We start from the raw sequence: 25,726 nt of genomic DNA, 5'->3' as shown, positions 1-25,726 counted from the left end.
AAACTAAAGATTCTTGATTAAAAAAAAATTTGATGAGTATTTCAATATAATTGGTTTCTTTTGTAACCCATGAATTGTACCATACATTTAAAAATATTAGTTTGAAAAGACGTCCATCGGTTTCAACAGATAGCCAAGATGGGCCCAGGACACAAAAAAGTTAAGAATTTTTGTTTTAAGAGGAAAGATAATCAGTTCCCTTTTGGACATTTTGCATCTAATCCTTTGACCCCGTCGGGAATTTCTACTGTGATATCCTTGATTAGTCATCTAGTCTCAACTTGAAGAGCCTCCAGTGAGGAGGAAACCACTAATTTTCCAAGGCAGGCCATTCTACTTTTGGGCAGTTCTAATTGTTAAGGATTTTTTACTTTATATTCAGCCTAATTTGCCTCTACAAATTCTGCTCATTGTTTCTAATTCTCCCCTCTGGGGTCATGTAGAAAATTTCCTAAATTAGGAAAGCTATATAACTAGAATAAATGGTAATGGAAATGTGTCATTATCACAATTACTATTATTATTAATCACATTCCCTGAATGTGGACATTGTACCCCAAGAGTGATTCAGGCATTTTATAAACTCATTAAATGCAATTAATAAATTCATCCTTTAGTGGCCTAAAATAATACCTTATATCCTTGAAATAGTTGATCTGGCTTCCAGAAATGCCTAATTCACTCTTAGGGAGTTGTTTATAATTGGGGAATCTTGTTACTTTGTTTCATTGTCATAATTTTATCTTTTCTTGACATCAGAGCTATTTTTCACATTTCTGTCTTTTGTTCTTAAGAATTTGTGTACTTTATGTTACTTGATTCTTTATATACATTTATGATGATCTTTTAGATGGGACATTTTTTCTCTCTCATATATATATATATAGTATATATACTATAAATGACTATATTATATGTGTGTGTGTGTTTTGTAATTACATCTCCTAGAACATTCTAGAGCTTTTCTTCTTGAATTTGCTTACAGAAATGATGAACCTATCTGATATAACATATGGTAATATTGAAGTAGAGAGTTGATCATAGGACTCCTGACCAGTTTGGTTCTTCCAGACCACTTGATAAGATTGCATAATATGCAGTCTTAGGCTGGACCCTTTTCATATTTTGAGTATCACTTTGTATTTTGTAAAATATGTGTGACTTTGAATGGCTCACACCCTGAGTGGACCCTTAGCAGATAATTAAGGGTGTTAAACTGAAAGTCCAATTAACAGCTTTGAAGGAAGTATAGAAGAGCTTTGACACATCCTTGGTTCTTTAGGAGGTATGAAGATAGTCTTCTATCAGCTTGATGCAATTATCAGGCACCTGTTGATTAGCTAAAGGAGCAGTCGTATCTGGTGACTTTAAAAAGTCTTAGATAGAGGCGGAGCCAAGATGGCAGAGTAAAAGCAGTGACTTGCTTGAGCTGTCCTCCAAACCCCTCCAAATACCTGTAAAAAATGGCTCTAAACAAATTCTAGAGCAGCAGAACCCACAAAAAGACAGAGTGAAACAGATTTCCAGCCCAAGAAAACCTGGATAGTATCACGCTGGACTGGGAGACAAACCCAGTTCAGCATGGGTGTGCAGGTAAGGACCAGGCCTCAGCAAACCTGGAGCTGGCCTCAGGAGACTGAATCATGGGCAGCTGTGGCAGTTTCCAGATTTCTCAATGCACAGACGCCAAAGACAAATTAGAAGGTCGGTAGGAAGAGTCTGTGACTGTAGTGAGAGAGAAGCTTGGTCCAAGCCCTAGACCTGGTGCAGTCCTGGGGCAATGGTTGCTTCTAGAGCTCAGCCCACAGACTGAGGGGGAATTGAGTGGCTGATCAGAGGAGGATTGCAAGGATATCTTTACTGGTGCTGAGGGAGGATTCTCTTGCTTTGCCTGTGCTTGGATCTGGGTCACAGTTCTGGGTGGCTGTCCTGGGGCAAGGAGGAGTGTTGGCATGGTGGAGTTTGTAGTGGCAGTGAAGACAGAATCCTCCTTACAGTTCCAAGACAGAAAAGAGGGCTTGTGGTCAGTCATAGACCAGAGCACAGGCCAGGAAAGGAGGAAACACCTCGCCCTTGATCATACCACCTTAGAAGAACTGAAAACATACAGGTCCCTAGAAGTATCTCTGAAAACAGCTGCACAAAACCCCTGAAACTTGGGACAGTACATTCTCCACACTGGAAGGAGACCCCTACCTTAACAAAGAATTTAAAACTCAAGTAATTGGCTGGGATCATGAGCAAATCTTTCTTTGGTGACAAAGAAGATCAAAACATACAACCAGAAGGCAACAAAGTCAAAGCTCCTAATCCAAAGCCTCCAAGAAAAACATGAATCAGTCCCAGGCCGTGGAAAAGCTCAAAAAAGATTTTGAGAAGCAAATAAGAGAAGTAGAAGAAAAACTGGGAAGAGAAATGAGAATGATGCAAGAAAATCATGAAAAACTAGTCAACAGCTTGCTAAAGGAGACCCAAAAATATACTGAAGAAAATAACACCTTGAAAAATAGCCTAACCCAAATGGCAAAGGAGGTCCAAAAAGCCAATAAGGAGAAGAATGCCTTCAAAAGCAGAATTGGCCAGATGGAATAGGAAGTCCAAAAGCTCACTGAAGAAAATACTTCCTTAAAAATTAGAATGGAGCATTTGGAAGCTAGTGACTTTACGAGAAATCAAGACATTGTAAAACAAAACCAAAAGAATGAAAAAATAGAAGACAATGTGAAACATCTCATTGGAAAAACAACTGACTTGGAAATGGATCCAGGAGAGATAATTTAAAGATTATTGGACTATCTGAAAGCCATGATCAAAAAAAAAGGATACACATCATCTTTCAAGAAATTATCAAGGAAAACTGTCCCGATATTCTAGAACCAGAGGGTAAAATAGAAATTGAAAGAATCCACCGATCATCTCCTGAAAGAGATCCCCAAAGGAAAGCTCCTGAGAATATTGTAGCCAAATTCCAGGGTTGCCAGGTCAAGGAGAAAATATCGCAAAGCAGCCAGAAAGAAACAATTCAAGTATTGTGGAAGCACAATCAGGATAACACAAGATTTAGTAGCTTCTACATTAAGGTACTGCAGGGCATGGAATATAATATTCCAGAGGTCAAAGGAGATAGGATTACAACCAAGAATCACCTACCCAGCAAAACTGCATATAATCGTTCGGGGGGAGGGGGAAATGAACATTCGGTGAAATGGAGGACTTTCAAGCATTCTTGATGAAAAGACCAGAGCTGAATAGAAAATTCAACTTTCAAGTACAAGATTCAAGAGAAGCATGAAGAGGCAAACAGGAAAGAAAAATCATAAGGGACTTATTAAGGTTGAACGGTTTACATTCCTACATCGAAAGATGATATTTGTAACTCATGAGACCTTTGGCAGTATTAGGGTAGTTGGAGGGAAAAAATTTATATGTATGGATAGATTGATAGAAGGCACAGGGTGTCTTGAAGATGAATGGGTGATATCTGGAGAATAAAATTAAAGGGTGAAAGAGGATTATACTGGGAGAAGGAGAAAAGGAGAGGTAGAATGGGGTAAATTATCTCACATAAAACAGGCAAGAAAAGGCTTTTACAGTGGAGGGGAAGTGGGGGAAGGTGAGAGGTAATGAGTGAATCTTATTCTCATAGGATTTGGCTTAAGGAGGGAATAACATACACAATGGGGTATGGAAATCTATCTTACCCTAAAGGAAAATGAGGGGGGAAGGGGATAAGAGAGCAGGAGGATAGAGGGGAGTGGGTAATCAGAAGCAAACACTTCTGAAGAGGGACAGGGTCAAAAGAGAGAAGAGAATAAATGGGGGGGGATAAGATGAAGGGAAATATAGTTTTCCACAGCATGACTACTATGGAAGTATTTTACATGACTACATATCTATAACATGTATCGAGATGCTTGCCTTCTTAATGAGGGTGGGTGGGGAGGGAGGAAGGGAGAAAATTTGGAATCCAAACTTTAAAAATAAATGTTAAAAAATTGTTTTCACATGCAACTAGGAAATAAGATGTTCAGGCAATGGGGTATAGAAATCTATTCTATCCTACAAGGAAATAGAAGAGGAAGGGGATAAGAGAAGGGGGGGAGAGAGAGAAGGGCAGGCAGATTAGGGGAAAGAGTATTCAGAATGCATGCTGTTTTAGGGTTGGGTGAGGGATGAGATGGGGAGAAAATTTGGGACTCAAAACCTTGTGGAAGTGAATGTTGAAAACTAAAAATAAATAAATTAATGAATCTTTAAAAAAAGTCTCAGCTGGATACAGTACGTAGAGATATTACTGCCATCAAGAAAGCTGACTCTAGCACTGGAGAGAAATCAGTTCTAGAACTTGGGAAGAGAGCCAGCTTTGGAAGAACCCAGCTCTGGAGAGGGAATTGCTCTTAGCCTTTTCCCTTGTGTCTGACAAAGGGAGGAAGGATCATTCTCCCTCCCCCCTGCCCTTAAGCAATGGCATCTTGAAATGGAGCAGTTCACTCAGTAGGACATGCCCATCAGAGAGCAGCCTTAGAGGGTGGCTAAAGAATTGGATTGACCTGGGGAGAAGAGGAGGCTCATGGAGTCCAATGGAGTGTGACCTATCCAGGAGAGATGCCACATTCTGGAGCATTAGTGTGAGAACACCTTGAGAAAAGAAAGGACTTTGGGGTCTTGCAATGCTGGAGGTGTGAGTTGTCTTGATCATGTACGTTCCCTACATGTATGTTTACTTTTCCAATCATGCTTTGGGAAAGTTGGTTCTATATTTATTGGGGAAATATTTTGTTACTACTGCTTATGCTATGGCATTTAAGTAAATGCCTTTGATTTGAGCTATGTCTTCTGGCTGCCTGTTTAAGGTAAATGCATCTATGGGGACTCATGAGCTAAAGATAGAGTTCAAGATGGGGATGTATCGTAGAGGAATTGTTACAATATTAAGAAATGAAAAAGGTATGCACAGTATATAAATGGGATTTCTTTTTAAATAATGAAGCAAAAGCATTGGATAGAGTGTAAAGAGAAAATAACTAGAGTAAATAAAATAGAGTGAAAATTTGGTGAAGAGGTAAAATAATAATAATAATATTAGAGAATTGTATATGCCAGATATAAAAATCACATTCATAATTTTCTGATTTTTCAGTTTCTATTTGAATTTCCTAAATATATCAGTATAAGAATTTGCTAACCCCTATCACAAGACAAATATAAACTGAATTTCCTTCACTTTCTGGAATAAATCTGAGGTGAAGAATGAAATAGATGAACACCGTTAAGTTAAATGATATTAGTTTCTATGCCAATTTAAAAGACACCTTTTAGACTTAGCTTATGTAACTATATTGTCAGATACCAAATTTATAACTAAAATGGCTCATTCTGTAAGTCAGATCCTCATAGATTCTTTTTAGATTCTCCCTTCAAAACTATATTGTATTTTTAACAGAAAAAGAAATCCCAGAGAAACAAATATCTAGAAGCTGCTCTGAAACCATACCCATTCCAGAATGCTTAAGAGGAGAGATTTCCAAAGGACCAGAGGACTGCATTAGGATTCTCAGAAATCAAACAACTTTATGAGATGACCAAGCCCTAAAAGATGATGGACTGATGAGATAACCCATTCCTTTTTTTTTAAAAGCTTCTTCTTTATGCACCTCTGTTCTGTAAAGTCTGCTTGCCAAAGAGGACTGCCCCCAATGGCTCCTGCCAATGTTTTGGTCAGTCTCTTTGATTCTTCCCCTCACGTTGTTTCCCCCCATAAACCCCATGGTTAAAAACTCTTGATGAAGAATTTGCCATATCAGATTTATTTGTCATATCACTGATTTATTGAGGAGGCTGCATCTCTCCAGAGAATCAAAGGGGGTAATGAGAGAAATTATTTTGCTATTATGCTAACAACAAATTATTAAATTAGGATTAAGTTTTTATTTCTTCATTCAGGGACCAGTCTCTGTAGGTCAAGCAGGCAATCTCTGAAGGACATGGCTGATAGATGAGATTGTTTAATCCATGGAAACGTGCTCCTCCATCTTGGGCAGTACCCCACCCAACTAGGAGACCTTACTTCTGTTTAGAGTATAAACACAATCTAATCTTGGTGAATTTTTGCCCTTAGGGAATAAGCCCATGTCCTTGCACCCCCATTGGAGTTTAGAGTGACTCACCTTATGGAGAAAACCAACCAGAGTGGTGTGGTGGAGATGGATGCCTCTATCCAGATTGCTAGAGGTGGCTGAATCTCATGATCAAATCACATTCTTATCAGGAGAAACTGAAGACTGTTAGCCTGTCTCCTGAGAGCCCATCTCTAGCATATTTGCTTCTCTGGGATCCCTTTTTCTATTAAACATCTCTTACAAAGTACATTCTAATACAATTCAAGTTTGAAGGGATAATCTAAAAAGGACCTATGAGGTGTCTTCTCTTAAGGAACATCTGTTACCACATGTTATTGGTTGTCATTTCTCCTTTCTCATTGCCCATTCAGGGCTTAATCTATTCCAGTCTGGCTTCAGATTTCACTATTCTACTAAACTGGCGACTTGCTCAATTTGATGGTGTCTTTTCACTTCTTAATCCTATAGGACCTTGCTGTAGCCTTCACAATTATTAACATAGTCCTCTCTCCTACCTGGATTTACATAACACTCTTCTTTCCTAGTATTGTGGGGCAGTGGATTTAGAGCTACAGAGGACCTCAGAGGCCATCTAATCACAAACAGATTTATGTCCCACAGCCTCAACTGGTCCCTCAATGCCTCTAGGCAATCCTGCTATACCTCCCTTATTATCCCGCTCTCCACAACGGCTCTTCCAAACCTCGTCATCCCTTTTCAAACTGCTCATGGCTCCCCTTCCCCTCACTCTCTTAGCTGACAACCTTGCTTCATATTTTATAGAAAATAATTAGGCCATTTGCTGTGAATTCCCTCTTCTTCCCTTTATATGTTATTCTGGAGTTAATAGGGAACTACTAGAACTCATTGAAATTGTGGGGGAGGCTACAGGACCAGACCTGTGCTTTAGAAAAATCACCTTGACAAGATGAGAAGAGGGTAGATTGGAGTAGGGAGAAACTTGAGGCCAGGAGACCCAGTTAGAAGGTTACCACAATAGTCCACCCAAGAAGTGATGAAGGCCTGAGCTAGAGTTGTGGCTGTTTAAGTGGAGGAAAGGAGAAATGCTGTGAAGGTTAGAAATGACAAGATTCAGCAACTGACTGAATATTTAGGGTGACCGAGAATGAGAATGGAGGATGACACCAAGATGGTAATTCTGGCTGAATGAGAGGATGGTGAAGTACTATACTAGGAAAGAGGAGAGAAGTGAGGTGGAGGGGAACTCAATGAGTGCTTTTTGGTAAGACTGAGTTTGAAATGTGCCTCCCTACTCCACTCCATTTTCCACCAAGCCACCAAAATGAGTTTCTTAAAACATTAATCTGGTCATGTCACCCTTTGCTCAGTGGCTCCCTGTTACTGCCAGGATCAAATGTGCACTTGTTGACATTTAACTCTCTTCACAATCTAGTCCCTTCTGACCCTTCCAGTCTTTTAACACATTGCTACCTTCCTAGAATTCTTCAGTCTAGCTATGCTGATTTCATTGAGGTTTTTTCTCTCTTGTATGTTTTGTGTGCTCTGGTCATGCTTATTATCACCTCTCTTGGTAAGGGTTAGTTTTTTGGAAAGGGTTAAGTCTTTAATGGTAAGACTATTTGGACATACTTTAAATCAGTTTCTGATATGGTGATTTTTCCGGGTTTCCATCCTGACACTTTCAAGACATGTTTGAGAGCCTCAACGTAACATTGCAATGCAGACTCAGAAAATGTTCTCCTTCCACATTTCCCTCACACACATTCTCATTTCCTTCTTCCTGTCTTTGCACTGATTGTCACTCAGACTGGAATGCATCCTCTCCTCCCCTCTGCCTCTTGGAATCCCTGGTTTCTTTTAGACTCAGCTCAAGAGCTACCTTTACAGAAAACCTTTTCTTTTTTCCCAGGAGCCCATGAACTATTTCCCTAAATTAATTTGTATTTATTTTGTATATATTATGTATGTGCTTATAAATATCGATGTTGTCTCTCTCATTGTTGTGTAAGTTCCTTTAAGGCAGAGCCTGCCTCACTTTTGCCTTACTGCCTCCAGCACTTAGTACAGTGTCTGGCATATAGCAAACATGTAATATTTGTTGAGGAAATGATTGACTTTTTCTCTGATGTTGGTACCATGTTTTAATGCCTCTATTTGGAAGGGTGGTCACGAGACATATTTCTCTAATTTAATATGTATCCTACCCGTCCTTCAAGGCCCAGTTTAAGTTCTTCATTCCTCATGAAACCTGGTAGTATTATATTGTAGCGGGAAGCCTGGACTTGGAAAGACAAGACCTGAGATCAGCCCCCTTGGCCTTGTTGTGGTTTGATGCAAGCCTCAGTTCCCTAAATCTCAGTTCTCTTTTCTGTCATTCAACAAATATTAATAGTAAGCACCTCATATTGCATTGGGTACTGTGGATACAAACAGAAAGTGCAATAGCACCTGCCTTCAATTAGCTTACATTCTTATTTATACAATGGGGATATTAACACTTGTACTATTTGCTTTGTATGTTTGTTATAAACTATAATTATGGCAATAACTTCTATGCTTATAACTTCTAAATCTGTGTTTGCATCCCTGTTCTCTTTTTGTGAATTTAATAAGTCAACAAGCATTTGTTAAGGACCTGCTTTGTTCCAGGCACTATGCTAAATCCTAGGGATACATTATTAGGAAAAGACATGCTGGACTCCTATTGCATTATGTACAGGCATTCCTGAAGTTCATAAAAAGCAAACAGGGCATCAAAATAAGTGAAATGAAATAGAATTTGAATATATTTTAAAATTTAACAAATGATTTGTCCAGACATTTTTTTTTCCCTGTGCTGATGCACAATTTTGGGAAAAATGTAGCTTTAATGTAGTGTTGCAGTTTGGAATTAAACCTAGTGAGACTACACTAATACACTGGTGTCATATTTGAAGTGTTAATTCTTTATCTGGTGAATTTTAAGCTCCTATTGAAACTGAGGCTTAGGCCAAGTGGCCTCCTTTTCATATCTTCCTATGTGCTTCCTGATTGCCCTTGAATTTATACTATTATGTACTTTTCTCTAATCATTGGAGTCATGTATTTCCAACTATATTATAAGCCTGACAAGGATGTTAATCATGTCTTATACTTTTCTGTATCATCTATTGGATCTAGCACAATGCTCCCAATCCTTAGTTTATAATGGGTTCTCATTAAAAAGATATTTGATCAGATTGAATTACATCTACAATTATCTATATATACTAATATTTAAATTTGTTTTTATCAACATTGGAATATTTGGGGCAGTTTCTACTGAGGGTGTAACTTTAAGTTGTTTAACAGAAAATTTGAATTTACTGAGTGGTTTGTTTAGTTTCATCAGTTCGTTAAATTAAACTCTAATCTAGATACTCTATTAGGACATTAGAGACACATTCCAGATAGATATTCCAGGGGTTTCCTTTGGGTGTTCTTTAAGAATAATTAATTGAGATTAAGAAAGTTGCCATATATATATATACTCATTCTGAATCAGAATTACCTGTGGATATGCATCTAGCTCAACATGAACTTAGGAAAATTATAGTGATTGAAGAGATGCAAAGTTCACAGCATCTTTCATGAATAAGATGCGAATGTTTATATGTGTGTGTGTGTGTGTATATATATATATATGTACATATGTGTGTATGTATGTGGGAAGAGAAAGACAAAGAGCATTATGTTTTATTCCTCTCTGCTAACTTGGAGTACATGGTTCTGAGCCCTTTTCTCTGTCTAGCATACAGTTATTGGTAAAATTAAAACAAAACAAAAACCTTGGTAATTATTTCACATTATATTTCATAGAATCTAAGTTCAAGCTGGTTTTAGCTCTGCCACTACCTATCTGTGTGTCTTTAGACAATTCCCTTAATATTTCTGCCTTCCCACTGTCTTCATCCATAAAATGAGAGGATTGAACCAGATGACTTCTAAGGTTATTTTCATGTCTGGAAGCCAGGTCAACAAGTGACAAACAGTTAATAAATTCTTACTGTGTGCCAGGTACTGTGCTAAGCTTGGGGGATACAAAAACAAGCAAAAAGAAAGGCCCTGCCCTCAAGGGTGAAGACCGCACAAAAGGGGAGGGGGGAAGACACCCAGGGACAGGCATCCTGGTGAAATGCAAAAAATGAAGGATGAATGGTCTGGGCCCTTCTAAATGGAAGTTCCAGGGGGAACTTGCCAATGAAAGAAGCTAAAGCATGGTGGCAAAGTCTGGTTGAATAACTCTATGGTATATTCAACATAGATGTTGCAAACCTTTTGCAATTTGTTTTCTTTGAGCTTTGGCATTGTGTTTCTGTAATAAATGGGGTGGGTTTTTTAAAGTGTGTATAGCTTCATTGTTATTGGCTCCCTGATAAAGTATTATAAGGCTTACAACACTGACCTTAGTCAGAAGACCTGTGTTCAGGAGACTTTACTGCTTACTAGCCATCTGACTGTGAGCAAGGCATTGTTCTTCTCTGTATGTGAGTTTCCTCACCTGTTAAATGGGAATCATACTTACACTACTTATTATCACACAGGAGTATAAGGCAAGTACATTTACTTTTAAGTTTTAGGTATGGTGCTTAAGCAGTTGTAGTGCTCCAAAGTAAGCTAGATGCACTAGGGATGGAGATATGTAGAGCACTGTACCATCTCTTCAAATGCTTATAATTTGGGAAAACAACAACTAATAATGAGAGTCAGTTGCAATAATAAAAAATAGTGTGTAATTGAAACATGTACTCATGGCTAGTTTAGCTTGCTTAGGCTTTATTTAAGGATACACAGGGACAAGAGTTAGATATCTCAAGATCAGTATCTGCTCTGTGTGCTCCCTCTAGCACTGAAATGTCACCAGAGCCAGGGGTGTAGTTACTTATACCAATATTTTACTCCTTGTTAGTCAAGATTCCTATCAGAGTTAAGGAAGCCATTCCTTCAGTGGGGCTTGTGACTTAATAGGGACTCTTTGCCAAGGATCATGTGTGAAAAGAACTTGGCTTGATCTCAACTTGGTCCAGGTTATATTTAACCTCCATACTGTCTTTCCACCTTGAATTCAAATTATATATGACTCCAGGTTCATTTTGAAAGAGATTGTTCCTGATTTCTTGATTCACTGAGTGTAAGGAAAGAAATTTTTATCCCAACTTACAAATTTAATTTTTCCTCTAATGCAACACAGTTTGTGAACAAAGGAGCCCTTTCTTCTCTGATTAGTTACTGTAGGAAAAAATCTATTCTATTCAGATATGACTCGAATTCTAATAAATATGTTTTGACTATTTCCCTTTCATGGCAGGTCCTACAACTTTTTCTCTATTTTTTTCCCCATTTATCTAAGAGAAGGGATATAGGGAAAAGGAGGGGGAGAGAAGAAAGGGGGAAAAGTTTTTCTTTTGAGTTCTCAATTTTCTTTTTAAGTTCACAACACTAAATTGAAGGCTGTTTAGGACATTCTGCCACTGAAGTAGTTAACTAACCTTCCATTTTTTCCCCTGTTCTGCTGCTCATGAGACAGCCACTTGTGATTTTTTTCCCTTGGAAGCTCTGCAAAAGCTCCTAATTCTTCAGGAGAGGAGAAAATATTTTTAAAGTCTCACAATTCAATGGGAGATTTTTGGACAAATGACAGGTTGTTTGATTGTAGGATTTAGTGCCTGGATAAGTTGGCACTCATGGGCATCCTGACCTGTGCGGAACAAACTGGTAGCACAGGTCATTGCCACCCCAGGATCAGGACTGGCCAAGCAAACCAGACCAGCTGCTGTGGCTTAGGGTTATCTTGATACAGTTACTTTTATCCCTGTTATGTCCTTAAGTAAAACTTATGCAGGCAAAGCCATCTGTGAGTACATTCCATTTGTCAGGCCTCAGGAATCCTCTGAATGTGGTATTTCATACCAAGACAGATGAAAGATGGTTGTAGACAGAGATATGTTCTAACAGGGACTAGGGTAAACACAAGAGTGAATGATATATTACCTTGACTTTCTCTGTCAAATATTGACCTTTTAAGAGTGATATGATATGAGACTAGATTTGTGGGGGAAAAAAGCTTTAGAGATCTTGCAGTCTACTCCTCTAACTGTACAAATGAGGAAACTAAGGCCTGGGAATGGTTAGGGCCACATGTGGCCTTCTAGGTCCTTGAGTATGGCCTTTTGGCTGAGTCCAAGTTTTATAGAACAAATCCTTTTATTGAGGGAATTTTTTCTGTGATGTTTGGATTCAAAGGCCTCACTTGAGGACCTAGAGTGCCACATGTGGTAGACAGGCCAGAGGTTCCCCACCCTTGTGTTAGTGACTTGCCCATAGCCACTTAGTAGCTGAACCCAATTCTCTTGACTTGAGCACCTGTGTTCCTTCTACAGTGCCAAAGTTCAGAGAAGAGACAGGAATGGGGAGATATCTAGTATTGATTAACCATTCTACATTTTTAAAAAATTAATTAAATCAGGCATTGGAAAGCTAATGAAAATAAGCATAGTTTAATCAGTTGTTTAGTTGAGATTAACTTTGGCAAGAAACTTTTAGGAGTGAGGAGGAAATACTTCTAATAATTTTTTCTGACTTTTAGGCTATAATATTTTGATAATCTTTTGTGTGGCACTGTCAGATATGACCAACCTTCTCAAGCATGACACAACTGCAAAGCAATCAGTTGATTCAGATAGTTTTATTCTATTTTAAAAAGTTATGTATATGTATGTATGTATCATTGTTTTATATAAAATGTTAGCTAGCCCATCTTTTACTAGTATTTTTCCCCACTCATCTAACTGGATGTCTGTTTAAACAAAGCTAACGTTATTTAATCTCTTCCTCTAACTATGAGTGTCACCCAAGTCCTGGGTCCTCTTCTCTCTCTTTATTATCCCCTATCTTGGTAAGATCAAGCTTCTGTGGGTTCAGTTATCATTTCTATGCAGATGATTCATAGATCTCCAACCTTAGCCACCTTCTTAAGTGCTAATCCTATAACTACCTCTTGGACATTTTGAACTAGATATCCCAAAGTCATCTCAAACCTCACATGTTCAAAATATAACTTATTGTCTTTCTCTTTAATTCTACCGCTCTTCCAAACTTCATTATTCCTGTTGAAACTACTGTCATTTTTCCAGTCTCATAGAATCAGAGAATTTGAGAGTTGAAAGAGACCTCAGTGGCCATTCAATCCAACCTCTACATGAAAAGGAATCCCCACTGTCATTCAGATTGTGCTTGCTTCTCAGGTTCACAACTCCTTACTATTACTGATTCTACATAGTTAATCAATTGCCAGGTCTTTCCTTTTCCATTTTAATATCTCTAATTATTATTTTTATTTACATAACTCTCACCCTGGTATAAGACCTTATTATCTCTTGTCTGAACTATTGCTCAAGGAAGGTGAGGAGGTCACTGTCACTGCATCTAAGAGTTTGTGTTAAGATGTAAGAAGACTGAAAAAGTAGGAAAGGTGTAAGTTATGAAAGACTTAGTTTTAGTGGAATGATAAGATGGGACCCCGATTGTAAGTGGTTGCTTAAGAAAAGTGTGGGAAGAGAGAAAGTGGAGGCACCTATTGTGGACAGCCTTTTCGAGGAGTTTCGCTACAAAGAGCAGAAGAGATATAGGTGATAGTGAATTGGAACAATAAGGTGAGTGTTTTTTCAAGATGGGGAAGATATGGGCATGTTTGTAGGCAATAGGGAATGAGCCACTGGACAGGAGGGAGAGTTTGAAAATAAGTGAAAGAAGGTTGATGACAGAGGGGACAGTCTTTAGGAGGAGACTGGATGGAATGGGATCACTTGAACAAAGAGAGGGGCTAACCTTGGTAAGGAATAAGGCCACTTCATCATATGACAAAGGGGTGAAGGAGGAGAAAATGACAGAAAGTACCTGAGTGACAGGAGATGAGGAGGAGGGGAGAAGAGGGAGCCCACTTCCAAAGAAATAAACCACTTTATTCTTCCTAGAGAAATCCCTTAAGAGGACTAGGGAATTAGGAATTTGCATTTACCTTTCTTTGGAAAGTGGTTCTGGCTGTTTGTAGTGTAAAAAAAAAAAGTAAAAGCAAAGCAGCAAATTTCAACTATAAATTTTCATGATTACAGAATCTCATAGTTTAAAATGGCATGAGATCCCAAGTAATTCAACACCTGAATACAGTTCCTTTCTATAATATCTTAAACAGGTCATCATGAAAGAAGGGACCTATTATGCTGACTAATTTTTGAAATTTCATTTTTGTATAGTTCTATTTTTAGGACAGTTTTCTTTGTAGGCAGGCAAAAATATGCTTTGCTGCAACTTCCAATGACTTTAGCTCTCTGAGACAAAGGGAAAAAGCCCAAGCCACTCTGAAATTATTTGTGCTATACGTATTCTATCCTAAAAATCCAAATGCTTAAAATATTCAACATCAGTTCTACAGGTGCTTGGTAATAAATATCAACAGCAGAAAAATTTAAGCAGAAAAAAATAATTAACAATAACAAGTGAATTACATTCACATTGATATAAGGATCATTAGAAAAATAACTTATTTTAATATCTGGGCCTAATTGCTGTGAGCTTTCAACCAAATGACTGATTTATGAATCTGCAAACCAGTCAATATAGTTCACAGTATCTTGGTATAAAAACAATTTAGGCAGATTGAAAATTCTGAGAATAGAAATTTCTTATGAATAAAGGGGTTAACTGTGTATTGGAATACTCTTAGTAATGGCATTAATTAGTTTTATGAACATTTGGCTTAGATAAAAAAATATTTGCAGGCAGTTATCTAATCAAAGACATACAGATAGCAGAAGTAATCCTTTGGCATTTAAAAAAAAAACTGATGCTCAGGGAACTTAATGTGGCAGGAGTTTCAGTGTTAGCTCCAGTCATTGCCACATACTGTTGAGTAATATTTGAATATAATTTTGAGATATTATGGTAGAATTTGGTTATAATGTCACAAAATTATGTTACTTCAAATAACATTGCATGAAGTATGTCATTAGAGCAGTGAATGAAAAAGATAAGTAGAGTCTGGAAATAAAATACTTGAACATATTATTCCTGGAGGAGTAATTGTTTCACATGCTTGGGTTGATATAATAACGTAAAAGTATGCTATGCCTTTTCACTACTAAATAAAGTATGCCTTTTAACCCAGTTTCTAAGGACCTCCACATGTGACTTTGCACTTTATGACCATCACTTTTTTTTTCTGTCTCTTTGACACCTAGTGGTCATAGTAAATTATTTATTTCTCGTATATGTGTGTGTGTGTGTGTTTGTGTGTGTGTGTGTAAAATATACATATACACACACACATACACACGGGTGTATATATGTATATATTTATATTTATGTATACATACACACGCAGAGTCACACACACACACACACACCCTTTTATGAAAAGAAGTGGGGGAGGTGTCTTCTCATAAGGAAAGTCTTAACAGAACATGTTAATAGATTCACCCAAGTCTGGCCTTGTGGGAAGGAAGTGTTTATGACTGTTGTGGTTTGTGTGATATAGTATAATTTCACAGAATGTTAGAATCAAAAGGAACTGGAGTTTATGCAGTCCTAATTCCACTTTTTTATAAATGAAAAACTAAGGTACTGAGTTGGGAATATAGGTATAGAGTTCTTTATTTTTCCTTTTTTTCTTCAACATTCCAGAAAACATTTAAGGCCTGCTTGAAGCAATCACTGACCATACTGAAGTCAAGATAACTTGAGTTCAAGTCCGTCTTGGCTCGGTGACTCTGAATAATTCACTTTGCCTCTCAGTGACCCAGACAGACTCTCTAAGACTATAAGTTGCAAAACATTTTTTGATAAGCATTTGTAGAGGCAATGTCTTCATTGGGGTATTCCTTATAATCAATGAAATCCTATAATCAGTAAAATAACAGAGCTGGACCAAGGAAGACCTACTATGTGCAAGGTAATGTTCTGGGTTCTGATAATGCAATAATAAAACAAACAAACAAGAACAGTCAATGACTATAGGTAATTGGGATACAATATATATTTTAAAATAAAAATTTTTATTGACATCTTTTACATAAAATTCCCTCCTGTATCTCCTTCTCAGAAAGTCATCCTATAGAACAAGATTTTTTTTTTAAGAAAAAGAGGAAGAAAAAAAACTAGCAGAATTAATCTATATGTTGAAAAAAACCCAATATATATATATATGTATAAAAAACCCAATATATATATATATATGTATAATGTTGTACACTTGTGGACTATACCACAGCCCCCACCCCTCTTTTATGCAAAGGAGTGGGGGAGGTGTCTTCTCATAAGGAAAGTCTTAACAGAACATGTTAATTGACTCACCCAAGTCTGGCCTTGTGGCAAGGTAGTGTTTATGACTGTTGTGGGTTTATGTGATATAATATAATTTCACAGAATATTAGAATCAAAAGGAACTGAAGGTTATGCAGTCCTAATTCCACTTTTTTATAAATGAAAAACTAAGGTACTGATTTGGGAAGTGACTTGACCAAGTATACGTAGCTAGTCAGCATCAGAACCAAAGTTGGGACCCATATCTCCTGACTCTCAGTTAATTACTCTAACACAGAGGTGTCAGCCACATAGCTGGCAGGCCACGTATGGCCCCTAGTACTCCTGAGTGCTGCCAGAATGAGATTAAAATATAATTGGGCAATATTTAACAAAATAAAAATACAATAAGACATAGGTAATATTAACATAGTTTTCTAAGTCAATATATGGCCCACAAGGATCACCATGTACAGTTTAGTGACTCCTGTAACACACCTCTGTGCTTTGAAGGATGCCATGTTACATGTCCAGTGTGACATTAGACCCTCTCTGATGTTAATGTCAAATAGCTGCTTCAGTATTTCTCAGGAGAAGTCACTAACCACCATTGTTTTCCTATTTTCTGCCCATAATCATAACAGTTAACATTTACGTATCATCTACTATATTCTAGGCACTGTGCTGAGTGCCTTCACAAATATTATCTCCTTTGATCATCACAACAGCCTTGGGAGGTATGTGTGATTATTATCTTCATTTTACAGTTGGGGAAACTGAGACAGAGGTTGATTTGGCTACAGTCACACAGCTGGTAGGTATCTGAGGCCAGATTTGAACTTAGGTGTTCCTGACTCCAGGGCTAGTGCCACCTAGCTGGCATACTTAATTGGATGAGCACTTACCTGATTACAACTATGGCTCCACATCAGCATTCCTTGGAGGACAAGCAGCTGCTTCTTCTTTGGAGGGTCCAGGTCCCTCTTCTTCAGGAAGAGTCTCATATTTGTTTCTTAGCTCTAAGTATTCAGTGATGATTCTTCCCTTCTCTGTGTAACGTATTTCTACCCTCCAACTTCCTGACCTCTGTGATTCTCCAAAGCCTTCTGTTTTGTTTTATACCACAGCCCTTAGAAACCCTCCTTTCCTTCAAAGGTCACTTCCTACAGTCTGATCCCCCACTTGATGGTATCCTCCATTTTACTTTGTGTTGACTCTATCTGTCTGTCTGTCTGTCTATCTATCTACCTATCTGTCTATCTATCTATCTATCTATCTATCTATCTATCTATCTATCTATCTATCTATCTGTCTGTCTATCTATCTCTATCTACATATACATGCATACATACACACTAATTTAGAGAGAGTGCAAACACCTAATGCCACTAAATGTAGTTTTGAACTCAAAGTAGATCTCAGTTAATCACATACAAATTATTCTATTTAAGATTCTGTATTTAGTTATATTCTATATGATAATGGAGTTTAAAAACCAATACATTCATATTCTATCAGTCAAGTATGGCCACATCTATAGGGAGTCAGCTCCTCATCACTAAAGTCATTCAAGCAAAAATGAGATGGCCACATATCATGGATTTTTCCTTGATACAAAGAGAGAACTAGGTAGCCTTTGAGGTACTTTATGGATCTAAATAACAAGATTCTCTAATATTATGAATATAATCACAATTTTATGACATTAAATAATATTTTGGAGCTTACCGCACAGTTGAACTATTTCTCTAAACTTTTTTCTTAAGTAATTGCTGATAATTTCTCCCATGATTTAACCTCTGTTTGCCTTAGTTTCCTCAACTGTAAAATGAGGAAAATATTAGCACCTACCTCACAGGGTTTTTGTGAGGATCAAATGAGATAAAAAGTGCTTAATACATAGTAGGTGCTATATAAATATTTATTCCCTTCCCCTCCCTATAACTCCCTGTAAGATTCAGTAATCTTATACTAAATAAATTTTGAAAATATTTCAGTCCTAAAGCATCTTGGAAAGCAGGAAGGCAGGAAAGCAGGAAGGAAGACTAATTTGGGCAGTTGTGGTGTTGGGGTGGGGAGGCATAAGGTGTTCATAACCTTTTTATTGCAGCCTTCTACTAACTTAAGTGGATTCCTTCCATCTTATATTAGTAGATGATATTCAGTTCAGCAATCACATATGAAGTGACTGTTTTGAAGGTATTAAATGACCTGGTGTCCCTGATTTCATTGAGCTTCATGGGGGCTGGTGTTGAGGAATAAGAGGGGTATAACACATACACAAATATATATATATATATATACACACACACACACACACACACACACACACACACACACACATACACACACATACATATACATATACATATACATATATATATATATGTATATATACATATGTGAATGTAATGGAATACTATTGTACCATAAGAAATGATGAGCATTCAGATTTCATAAAAACATATACATATATACATATATATACATATATGTGTGTGTGTAATACAAAATAATAAATGCCAAATACTTTATAGAGAGTTATAAAACAATATTTTATGAATGTCAGAAGACAACCAACTGGGAGATCCTGAAAAGCTTTTTGGAAGAAATGGTACTTGAGATAAGCTTTAAAGGATAAATACAAATGAATGAGAGAAAAAGAGGGCATTCAGATATCTCAGGCATAGGAAATACAAGTATGGGAATGAGAAATTATTCAAAGAATAGAAGCATGTCCCATTTGGCAGGAGCAGTAGGGTTCATGTAGAAGGCAATAACAGATAAGGCTGGGAAAAGGTTATAAAGAACCTTGAATGTCAGAAAAATGAGTGTAAACTTTACTCAGTATTCGATAATAATGAGCCACTGAAAATTTTTGAGCTGAGGAGTAAATGGACTAGAGCTTTGCATTATGATGATTAGCCTGGCAAGAATATGAAGCATGGATTGAAGGAGAAGGAAAGTGGAGGCAGGAGAACTGTTAGGAAACCTTTGCAGTTGTCCTGGTGGGTGCTAATGAGAGACTCTGATAAGGCCAAAGGGATAGGGAGTAGGACATAGACTCAGGAGATGTTGTGAAGATAAAATCAGCAGGACTTGGTAACAGATTTTGATGCGAGAGATAAGAATGAAGAGGAAGTCAAAGACAGTGCTAATGTATTACTATTCCACTATTACTATGAATAGTGGAAATCCAGGTGTCCCCAGGTATTAGTTCTTAATTTTTCTGGTATGTAATTCAGAAAGACAATCCTGCACTGATTTTTGCCTTCAAAGAAGTTTTGTGACTAGATCAGTTAGAAACATCTTTAAAAGACAAACAAACCCCCAAACCCCAAACCTTAGATTCTGGAGCACAGCAAATTTTCTGTGAAGAAAAGTTCTATATTTGTTATGCTACTTGCATTTATTTAAACACAGAGAATCTTTGTCCTTATTATGCAGCAAAATAATAGTGTTGGAGAGGGGTTTTTTAAGATGGTAATTAGGCATATGCTGCACTTTCTTATTAATACATTTGCAAGGTGAAACAGTTTTAAGCTGTCCCAGAAAAAAAAAAAACAACCCAAACTTCGTACCTCAAAGAGTCTCCGAATTAGAAGGGACCCAGACAGAGATTATCTACTCCAAGCCATGCCAAAATACTAATCTCCTCTACAATATCCAAAACAAGTGGTGATTCAGTCCTCCTCTTGAAAATCTCTAGTAATGGAAAATATGCTACTTCCTGAGGCAGCCTGTCCTATTTGTGAATAGTTCAATGCTTGGGATTTTCCTAATAGTAAGTCAAAAATCTGTCTCTCTGCAACTTCTGTCTACTCTTCATAGTTTTGCTCTCTGGGACCAAACAAAATAAGTCTAATCCATATAAATATGAATTATGATAATGATAGAATACAATAATTATGTGAAAATGAAAATATTACTTTCTTTACTCTTATGCTAATGGAGATGGTACAGAAATCATTATAAGTAGGAGATTGTATATAAATGCATATGATTTTCAGGTGAGTGGTAGGGTATTTTTAGTGTAGTTCTTGTACTTTTAGAATTAGAGATCTGTCAGTGCCTCTTTTGGGCAACTAGGTGATGCAATGGATAGAACACGAGCCCTGGAGTCAGGAGGACCTGATTTCAAATCCAACTTCAGACACTTATTAACTGTGTGACCCTGGGCAAGTCACTTAACCTGTTTGCCTTGGTTTTCTCATCTGTAAAATGAGCTGGAGAAGGGAATGCCAAACCATTCCATTATCTCTGCCAAGAAAACCTCAAATGGTGTCACAAAGAGTCGGGCATGACTGAAACAACTCAATAACAATGCTTTTCTTTAATTGAGTTAATATTGTGAATTTGGCATTTTAGTTGGCCCGGGAGGGTAGAACTAGGAAAAATGTGTGAAAATTAATGTCTGGAATATCTATATGGAAGAGTATGCTTTACTCAGAAAGAACAGAAACAGTGTTGTAGCCTTGTATATTAAACTGATAGACTCATGAGATGGGGAAGCAAAGTGCAAAGCTTTTGAATGCAAGTCAGTAGAGGGGGAAACACAAACAATATTGTAGTGGAAGTATACTACCTCATCATCGAGAGGAAAGAAAGAATGAGTTGAGGAAATCAGCACAGAGGTATCATGTAGTAGTGCTGTAGACCTCAGCTATGCAGACATGGACAGGAGCACACTGTCTAAATTAGAACTACAAATTAAATTGTTGCTTTACCTTATTAATAATTTGAGTCATCAAAAGATGGGGAAAGCGATGAAGGGAACTGTTTTTCTGTACCTTATTCTGACTCTCATAAGAGGGAACCAGTTGCTCCTGGAAGGGCGTGACCACTACATTTTAGAATTTACTATAGAGATAAGGAAAATTGGGCAAGATATGCCACACTTGGGAAGAGCAGATTTCAAAGAGGCCAGAGAAGAGGGTAGGTAAAATGCCTTCTTGAAAAATGCCTACAAAAGGAAGTCTGCCTAAGAATGGAATGTTTTCAATTTTAGAGATAAAGATACGAACAATTCCAATATAGAAGAAATGAGGGAGCAGTCTAAAGAGACCAGTGTGGACATACAGGGAAATTGTATACAAACTTAGATTTTAAAATCACATTTATAGAAAATGACATTCCAGGAAACTGAAGTTGAGTCCAAAAGTGGCACAATAATGGAACCAAGTGTTGGGAGTAATAAAGCTTGTCCTAATGAATGCCAAGGACAAGAAAAATGCCGTTTCAAGCTACTCTGGGGCCAAAAAGGGAATAGAATGTCTTTGGTTAAATAGGACTATGACAAATGATGATTTAGAGGAAGCAAAACTACTCAGCTTTTATCTTGTTTCTATCTTGTGCCAAGGAAAATAATCTTTGGACTAGCAAGAGAGCAAAATTATCTAATAAGGAGTAGATTCAAAATAAATGATAATAAGAAAGCAAGAGTTCAAGTAATAAGGCTCTGATGGATTATATCCTACACAATTGAAAGAACTGATAGATATTAAAAAAAAATCTTGCCAAGTGAGGGAGAGTTCAACAGGACCAGAAACAGGAAAATATTATCCTAATCTGCACTCCCCCCTGAAAGGAAAGTCTTTTAAAAAGGACTTTATTTTTTTATTCTCAAGCAAATTTTCCCCCCTCTAACTTAATAGTATTTTTTTCCAATTACATGTAAAAATAGTTTTTAACATTCACTTTTATAAGATTTTGAGTTCTGGTTTTTTCTCCCTCCCTCCCTTACCACCCAAGACGACAATCTGATATAGATTATACATATAGTCATATTAAACATATTTCCACATTAGTCATGTTGTGAAGAGGAATCAGAACAAAACCGAAATACCATGAGAAAGAAAACAAAACAAAACAAAAAAATACTGTGCTTTGATCAACATTCAGACTCCATAATTCTTTCTTTGGATGTGGATAGCATTTTCTATTGTGAGTCTTTTGGAATTGTCTTAGATCATTGTATTGCCGAGAAGAGCTAAGGCTATCATAGTTGATCATCTCACAAATGTTGCTGTTACTGTGTATAATGTTCTCCTGTTTCTGCTCGCTTCATTCAGCATCATTTCATGTGAGTCTTTCCAGGTTTTTCTGAAATCCACTTGCTCATCATTTCTTATAGCACAGTGGTATTGCATTACATTCATATACCACAACTTATTCAGCCATTTCCCAATGGATGGGCATCCCCTCAATTTCCACTTCTTTGCCACCACAAAAAGAGCTACTATAGTTTTTTTTTTTACATGTGGGTCCTTTTCCCATTTTTATGATCTATAGTACAGACCTAGTAGTGATATTGATGGATCAAAGGGTATGCAAAATTTTATAGCCCTTTGGGCATAGTTCCAGATTGCTCTCCTGAATGATTGAATCAGTTCACAACTCCACCAACAATGCATTAATGTTCCAATTTTTCCACATCTTCTCCAACTTTTATCATTTTCCTTTTTCTGTCATATTAGCCAATCTGATAGGTATGAGGTAGTACCTCAGAGCTGTTGTAATTTGCATTTCTCTAAACAATAGTAATTTACAATATTTTTTCATATGACCATGGATAGCTTTAATTTCTTCATTTGAAGACTACCTGTTCATATACTTTGACCATTTATTTAATTGAGGAATTACTTGTATTCTTACAAATTTGACTCAGTTGTCTGTATGTTTTAGAAATGAGGCCTTTATCAGATATATTGGCTGAAAAAATTATTTCCCAGCTTTCTGCTGTCCTTCTCATTTTGGTTGCTTTGGGTTTGTTTGTGCAAAAAACCTTTTAATTTAATGTAAACAGAATTATCCATTTTACATCTCAAAATGTTCTCTATCTTTGGTCATAAATTCTTCTGTTTTCTGTAGTTCTGACAGGAAAACCATTCCTTGCTTTCATAATTTGCTTATGGTATCAACCTTTATGTCTAAAACATGTACCCAATTTTGATTTTATCTTGATGAGATGTTGGTCTAGTCCTAGTTTTTGCCATACTATTTTCCAATTCCCAGCATTTTTGTCAAATATTGAATTCTTATCCCAGAAGCTGGAGTCTTTGAGCTTATCAAACAGTAGATTACTATAGTCATTTGCTACTGTGTCTTGTGTACATAACCTATTCCACTGATCCACCACTCTATTTCTTAACCAGTACCAAATCGTTATGATGATTGCCACTTTATAATATAATTTTCGATCTGGTATGGTTAGTCTGCCTTTCTTTGCATTTGTTTTTCATTAATTCTCTTGATATTCTTGGCTTTTTGTTCTTCCAAATGAATTTTGTTATTATTTTTTCTAGCTCTGTAAAATAATTTTTGGTAGTTTGATTGGTGTGGTACTGAATAAATAAATTAATTTGGGTAGAGTTTTTTTTTTATTGTATTAGCTCAGCCTATCAACGAACAGTTGATAGTTTTACAATTGTTTAGCACTGACTTTATTTGTATGAAAAATGCTTTGTAATTGTGTTCATATAGTTCCTGGGTTTGTCTTGGCAGGTAGATTCCCAAATATTTTATATTATCTACAGTTATTTTAAATTGAATTTCCCTTTCTATCCCTTATTGCTGGGGTTTGTTGGCAATATACAGAAATACCAATGATTTATGTGGGTTTATTTTATATCCTGCAACTTTGCTAAAGTTGTTAATTATTTCAAGTAGTTTTGTAGTTGATTCTCTAGGATTCTCTAAGTATGCCATCATATAATCTGCAAAGAGTGCTAGTTTCATTCTTTTGTTGCCTATTCTAATTCCTTCAAATTCTTTTTTCTTCTCTTATTGCTAAAGCTAACATTTCTAGTACAATATTGAATAATAATAGTGATAATAGAAATCCTTGTTTCACTCCTGATCTTACTGGGAAAACTTCTAGCTTATCCCCACTATGTATTATGCTTACTGAAGGTTTTAGATAGATAGTGCTTATCATTTTCAGGAAAACTCCATTTATTCCTATGCTGTTGTGTTTTTTAATAGGAATGGATGCCATATTTTGCCAAAAACTTTTTTTCTGCCTCTATTGCTATAATCATATGACTTGTTAGTTTTGTTATTTATATGGTTCATTATGCTGATAGTTTTTCTAATATTGAACTAGTCCTGCATTCTTGGTATAAATCTTACCCTGTCATAGTCTATTATCCTGGTGATAAATTGCTGTAATCTCTTTGCTAATATTTTATTTAAAACTTTCTCATCGGTATTCATTAGGGAAATTATCTATAATTTTTCTCTGTTTTGGCTTTTCCTGGTTTAGGTATCAGCACCATATTTGTGTCATAAAAACAATTTGGTAGGTCTGTTTCTTCACCTATTTTTCCAAATAGTTTATGTAGCATTGGAATTAATTATTCTTTAAATGTTTGGTAGAATTCATTTGTAAATCCATGTGGCCATGGATTTTTTCTTAGGGAATTCATTGATGGCTTGGTCAACTTTTTTTCTAAAATTGAATTAAATATTTTATTTCCTCTTCTGTAGTAAAGTCAACTTATACACACAACCTCTATTTATACCCTTTCTAACTGCCCTAATGAAGATGCAGTTCTCAAGAGTTACAAGTATCATCTTCCTATGGAGGGATGTATTTTTCCCCCATTTATGCTTTTCTCTCTCCTTTTACCCTGTCCTACCTCACCAGTGTTTTGCCTCCCTTTATCTGTCCTCCCTTCTGTCTGTCCCCCTCTCTTTTCTTTCCCCTTTCCCCTCCTACTTCCCTATAGGGTAAGATGAATTTTTATACCCAATTGAGTGTGTATGGTATTCCATCTTTTAGCCAAATCTAATGAGAGTAAGGTTCAAACAATGTTCACCTCCCTTCCTTCTTTCCCTCTACTGTAATAGGTCTTTTGTGTCTCTTCATGTGATGTAATTTACCTTATTCTGCCTCCTCCTTTCCTCTTCTCCCAGTATAATCCTTTTTTTCACCCCTTGTACAATTTAACCTTATTTAATTTTTTCTTCTTTACCTTTTTATGCTTCTCTTGAGTCTTGTATTTGATGATTAGATTTTCTGTTCAGCTCTGTTTTTTTTTTTCATTAGGAAAGTTTGAAGGTCCCCTATTTCATTGAATATCCAGCTTTTCCCCTGAAAGATTATGCTCAGTTTTGCGGGGTATTTGATTCTGGATTGTAATCCAAGCTCCTTTGCCTTCTGGAGTATCATATTCCAAGCCCTCTGATCTTTTAATGTAGAAGCTCCTAAGTCCTATATAATACTGACTGTGGTTCCTTGATATTTGAATTTTTTTTTCTTTCTGGCTGCTTGTAGTGTTTTCTCTTTGATTTGATAGGTCTGGAATTTG

At 36.7% G+C, this 25,726-nt stretch overlaps 1 protein-coding gene across 1 annotated transcript in view; it reads left to right on the top strand.

Annotated features, from left to right (window-relative positions):
* The window catches only part of DNAAF11 (dynein axonemal assembly factor 11), a 102,870-nt gene that overhangs the window by 63,593 nt on the left and 13,551 nt on the right, over positions 1–25,726 (top strand). The gene's annotated exons all lie outside the window — the stretch shown is intronic.

The sequence above is a fragment of the Phascolarctos cinereus genome, unplaced genomic scaffold, assembly GCF_003287225.1.
Source record: "Phascolarctos cinereus isolate Bilbo 61053 unplaced genomic scaffold, phaCin_HiC Scaffold_4;HRSCAF=312, whole genome shotgun sequence".
Taxonomy (NCBI): domain Eukaryota; kingdom Metazoa; phylum Chordata; class Mammalia; order Diprotodontia; family Phascolarctidae; genus Phascolarctos; species Phascolarctos cinereus.
This window is presented reverse-complemented; position numbering and strand designations above follow the sequence as displayed.